Source organism: Myotis daubentonii, chromosome 2 (assembly GCF_963259705.1).
Source record: "Myotis daubentonii chromosome 2, mMyoDau2.1, whole genome shotgun sequence".
Lineage (NCBI taxonomy): Eukaryota > Metazoa > Chordata > Mammalia > Chiroptera > Vespertilionidae > Myotis > Myotis daubentonii.
Genome location: NC_081841.1, coordinates 153001056 through 153007488, shown reverse-complemented (window position 1 = coordinate 153007488; position 6433 = coordinate 153001056).

Sequence of the window (6433 nt, the reverse complement as noted above, 5' to 3'; positions counted from 1 at the left end):
CACACCCTCAAAGATGGCGGTGCCCAGTCCCCTCAGCCCCTCTGGCGTGCCTGCCTCCGGAGTCCCCCAGTTCCCTCAGCCCCTCAGCCACCTAGAGCCAGCCTGAGGTGCAGGCAAACCTCAGATTGTGGCTGCCCAGCTGCCACAATGAATTTTCATGCACCGGGGCTCTACTTAAAAATATTGCTCCATGAAATACCTGATATTTTACTGCCTATGTTTTCTTCTAGGATGCAAATGGTTTTGTGACTTACATTTAAGTTTTTTATCCATTTTGAGTTTATTTTTGTGTATGGTGCAAGTTTGTGGTCTAGTTTCATTTTTTTGCATGTACCTGACCAGTTTTTCCAACACCATTTATTGAAGAAACTGTCTTTATCCTCTTGTATGTTTTTGCCTCCTTTGTCAAATAGTAATTGAACATAAAGGTATGACAGGTGTATTTCTGTGCTCTCTATTTTGGTTCATTCCTCTGTATGCCCAGTTTTTTGCCATTACCATACTGTTTTGATTACCATGGCCTTATAGTATAGTTTTATATCAGGTAGTGAGACACCTCAAACTTTGTTCTTGTTTCTGGGGATTGCTGAGATTGCAGAGGTTATTTGGGACCTTTTGTGATTTCATAATTATTTTTGGAATATGTATTCTATATCTGTGAGATATGCCATGGGTATTTTAATAAGAATTGCCTGGAAACTGTAGATTGCTTTGGATAATGTGGAAAATTTTTTTTTCCCTTTATTGATTAAGGTATTACAAATGTGGACAGCATGGGCATATTAATGATGAGTATTTTCCTATCCATGAACACACTATATGTTTCCGTTTATTTGTATCATCCTCAATTTCTTCCTACCATACCTTATATTTTTCCAAGTACAGGTCTTTTATCTCCTTGATTAAATTTATTCCTAGGTACCATTTTTTTTTCTTTTTTTTGGTTGCAATAGGGATTTTCTTAATTTTTCTTTGTGTTAGCTCATTAGCGGTGTGTAAAAATGCCACGAATTCCTGAATGTTAATTTTTTATCCTGCTTCTTTGCTGAGTGTATTAGATCTAGTAGTTTTTGGTGGAGTCTTTAGGGTTTTCTATATAATATGTGGCTATTAAACTCTAGCGTTATATAAGCATTTAACAGTTTATATTAATAAAATATATAATATCTAATTATACATTTGAAAAATCATAAAGTAGAACTCATTATATTATGCTTCAGTAAAAAAAAAGACAAACATGTTATAACCATATAGTGCAATAATTGTAAATTAATTAGTTACAAATCAATTAATTAGTCACATTTTTTTTTAATCCTCACCCAAGGATATATTTCCATTGATTTTTAGACAGAGGGAAAAACAGAAAGAAATATCGATGTGAGAGAAACATCAATATGAGAGAAACACATTAATTGGTTGCCTCCTGCACAAGCCCCCATCAGGGCCCAGGCCAGAGAGGAGCCTGCAACCGAGGTTCATGCCCTTGACTAGAATTGAACCTAGGACCTTTCGGTCTGAAGGCTGACGCTCTATCCACTGAGCAAAACTGGCTAGGGCACAAATCAATTAGTTAAACAGAACCCTAAGACTTGCTACCTTCCAAAGAGTATGTAACAAACTAATTGTTAAAACATCCAATGTAATTAGATGTATATACTTTATGTAGAGATGAAAATATTTGAATATATTTTTAATAACTCTGACTTCACATCAGTAATAAAGCATGTACTTGACAGTTATTATTATTTATTATTATTGAAGCATGATTCCTTTAGGATCTTAGAAATGAGAGCAATAATGAGACAATAGTAATATTTATTTATTCTATGCATTCAATTATTTCATTCTAACAATAATCTTAAAACAAGATATAATTATTTGAGAGATTTAACTCATTCTCTGGCATTGAGAAATAGCCTAATAAATATACAGGGTATGGCAAAAGTAGGTTTACAGTTATTCATATGGAGAAATAATATAATAATTAAAAATAACAATACGAGAATAAACTCTGTTTCACATACTCCACAACTGTAAACCTACTTTTGCTCCACCCTGTATATTAACTGAATAGCCATTTTACTATTGATAAGGCCAAGGCTCAGATTGATGATGCAACAAAACTAGTCAGTGGAGAAGAATGCAGGTCTATCAGATTAAATCCTATGCACTTTCTATTATGAAATATTTCCTCTCTCTTTTCTCTTTGTCTACTTGGAAACATTATTCAATTATTTTCTACCAAGGCATTTTTCTTGGCTGCCACTTCAGTCAGATGGGTTATAATGCCTCTCTTGGTTATCCATTTTATTTGAAGCACTTCTCACACTGAGAACAATCAAAATTCTTTTTAGATGACTCCAAGATTCAGCACCCTAACCTTTCAGGTTTGTGATTTTTCCCCTCCACCTTTAGTAACTTTTATCTTTATTCAATATTCTGCTATACTGGATCTTATCATCACCTGGAACTCTCAAATAATTAAAACTGAAGTTGAAATATTCCTCTCTCCAACCACAAAACAATTTTTTCATTTCAGTTAATATGAAGATAATTTTTTTCACCTTTATACGGTTATCCCATTACTTGAACCCTCTCTTTTCTCTGTTTATTCCCCTTCTTTTTTTTTTTTTTTCCATTCTCTCATGGAGATCATCAGTATAAACATTTTAATTTTCTTGTGGTTTTATTTGAACTCAATGTTTCATATAAACTGTTAGCCCATTGATGAAAGATTCTAAATAATTACCTTTGGAAAACTTCAGTGAAGATTTGATGAGTCTTGAATTCATGGGGCTGTTGTGTATTTTGTTTTTGCATTTTTATATAAATTTCAGTATTTTGCATTTAATTTTACATTTGTCTAGGTAAATTCAGTTAGAATCTCTGCATGCTTGGATAACAGCAGCCTCAGAACTAGCCTGAGCTTAGCTTTTATTTATCTATTTATTTATTTATTTATTTATTTATTTATTTATTTATTTAATTTTAGTTTTTAAATCTTTATTGTTCAGATTATTACATTTGTTCCTCTTTTTCCCCCCCAATAACTCCCCTCCTCCCAGTTCCCGCCCCACCCTCCGCCCTCACTCCCCACCCACTGTCCTCATCCATAGGTGCACGATTTTTGTCCAGTCTCTTCCCGCATCTCCCACACCCCTTTCCCGCCCAAGAATAGTCAGTCCATTCCCTTTCTATGTCCCTGATTCTATTATGATCACCAGATTATTTATTCACTTGATTCTTAGATTCACTTGTTGATAGATGCATGTTTGTTGTTCATAATTTGTATCTTTACCTTTTTCTTCTTCTTCCTCTTCTTAAAGGATACCTTTCAGCATTTCATATAATACTGGTTTGGTGGTGATGAACTCTTTTAGCTTTTCCTTATCTGTGAAGCTCTTTATCTGACCTTCAGTTCTGAATGACAGCTTTGCTGGATAAAGTAATCTTGGTTGTAGGTTCTTGGTATTCATCACTTTGAATATTTCTTGCCATTCCCTTCTGGCCTGCAAAGTTTCTGTTGAGAAATCAGCTGACAGTCGTATGGGTATTCCCTTGTAGGTAACTGAGTTTCTTTCTCTTGCTGCTTTTAAGATTCTCTCTTTGTCTTTTGCTCTTGGCATTTTAATTATGATGTGTCTTGGTGTGGTCCTCTTTGGATTCTTTTTGTTTGGGGTTCTCTGCGCTTCCTGGACGTGTAAGTCTATTTCTTTCACCAGGTAGGGGAAGTTTTCTGTCATTATTTCTTCAAGTAGGTTTTCAATATCTTGGTCTCTCTCATCTTCTGGCACCCCTATAATTCTGATGTTGGTATGCTTGAAGCTGTCCCAGAGGCTCCTTACACTATCTTCGTATTTTCGGATTCTTTTTTCATTTTGCTTTTCTGGTTGGGTGTTTTTTGCTTCTTCGCATTTCAAATCTTTGCCTTGATTCTTGCGCTCCTCTGGTCTGCTGTTGGGAGTCTGTATAGTGTTTGTTATTTAAGTCCGTGTATGCTTAATTTCTAGTTGGTTCTTTATCATAACATCGAGGGTCTCATTAGATTTCTTGAGGATCTCACTACATTTATCGGTGGCTTCTAGACAGTTCTTAAGAGACCTTAAAAGTGTGGTTCTGAACTCAATATCCTCCATTGACAATTTTGTCCTGTTTCTTTGTCTCCGCATTTTTTATGCTTTCTTGGTGCACCCCCTAGTGGTCTTTGTGGGCAGTCTTGTTGTAGTTAAGCCTTGATTGTTGTCGGCAATACCGGGGGGTGATTTGACCTCCAGGCTAACTGGCTATGAGAGTCAGCTGTGTCTGCAGTGGGAGAGCTTCTGTGCTGGATCTCTAGGGCGGTGCTAATCTAGCATTTGCCTTAGGCTATCCGGCAAATGGCTCTGTGCTGGGCTTGGGCAGGGCGGGTCCCTGGGGATCTACAGGGCGGGCTGGAGCGAGCAGTTATGGCTGCTCTCAGTTCCGTCCCTAGGGGCTCTGCCTCACAGAGTCCTAGCAACCGCTGCAAACCTCAGAGAGAAGGCTGCCTTTGAGTTCCGACCGAAGCCAGACAGTCCAGCTTCTCCCGTTTGAGTCTGGTTCCCTAGATACTCGCCTGGATCTGGAGCTCAGAGTCTGAAACTCCCTCCTGATTGAAAACAACAACCTCGCCCTCCGCCGCCAGCCTGCTCCGCGCGCACTCCGCACCTTAGTATTTCACTTCAGCACTGCGCCTCCTCTGAGTCTGGGTATGATATTCTCTTTCTCCTAGTTGTAGAATTTCCACTCAGCCAGCCTTCCTGTGGTTCCAGATGATGTTCATTCCGTCTTTTAGTTGTTTTTTGAAGTGGTTTTTCGAGGCAGCAATCTCTGGCGTTAACCTATGCCGCCATCTTTGTTTCCTCCCTAACTTCTCCTATTCCCCTTCTTAAGCTCTTTTTCTTCCTCATCTCTCTAAGATTTCTGGCCTGTTATTTCAAACATTCTTAATTCTTCTATATACCTGTTCCTTTTTATCTATTTTCATTTAATCACACTCTCGGAAAAAAAAAATTTGCCCATATTCTCTAAACATATACCTGGCTACTAAGCACTACTGGAAATGCCTACAAAATTATGTGGATTTGTGACACTACATACTTTTAAAAATATATATTTTATTGATTTTTTACAGAGAGGAGGGGAAAGGGATAAAGAGTTAGAAACATAGATGAGAGAGAAACATCGATCAGCTGCCTCCTGCACACTCCCTATGGGGATGTGCCTGCAACCAAGGTACATGCCTTGGACTGGAATCGAATCTGGGACCCTTCAGTCCACAGGCCGATGCTCTATCCACTGAGCCAAACCGGTTAGAGTTACACTGCATATTGATGACACCTAGCCTCACCTGGAACCTTAATCATGACCTGTAATCTTTTCATAGTTTTTTCTTCAGTTCTTGCTCTCATTCTTTAAAACAACATTTTAAAAATTTGACATACATCTCCATTAATTGCGCTAAACTCTTCTTAAATTTCTCTTCTCCCCTTTTCTTCCACATTCAGTAATATCTATAATAGTATAGGTACATATTTGTTAAATTAATGAACCTGCAAAATAAAATATTTAATAAATCAACCTCTACTACTCTCACCAGACCAATATACTAACCTGTATCTAAACTGTTCTTTTACCCTTTGCCAATGAAAGCAATTGTACACCACAATTTTATGCCTTTTTCCACCTCTTCTTTTGTATTTTCATTCTTGCCCTTTCTGCTGATTCATTTCATGAATGGACTGTGTGGACAGAACATTGTGGACATCATCCATGCATAGGGCTGCCAGGAGTCAGATCTGACTCAAAGGCATGTAGCACATAGACACACCAAGTTATCCCATTAAACCCTGTTGATGTTTTGGCTCTCTAGCTTCCACCATAGCTTTCTTCTTTTCAAAGTATCTCAAGCATTTTCAACACCATGGCTTTCTCCATTTTTTCATATCCCTCATTCAAACCACAGCAACTTAACAATTGCCTCCTCATTGAAGTAAATTTTTTTTCGATAAAGTTCCCCACACTGTCTTATTACCAATAAAAATGAGTATCCTTTTGACTTGGCCTACTGGTAGTATTTGAAGTTGCTGGGCACTTTTTATACATAAATTACTTGTCTTCCTTCTACTTTTCTTTCTAATTATTTCCCAATTTCCTGTGTTGGCTGCTCATTTTGTACATTCTGTGAATGGTTTCAAGGACATATTGGGGGGAATTTTATTATATGTTTTTTTATTTTCAGCATAGAATATTTATTGCTACATTCACATCAAACAGTACAGTGCCTGGTGTGAGAAGCAAATGGTAAATATTTCTTGAATAAATGAGTGAAGATAGTTTTGTCATTTGTACTTTTTTGTGTTGCAATGTTAATCTGGAGTGTATGAAGAACTGTGTTTTTCTGAGTTTTTTGATA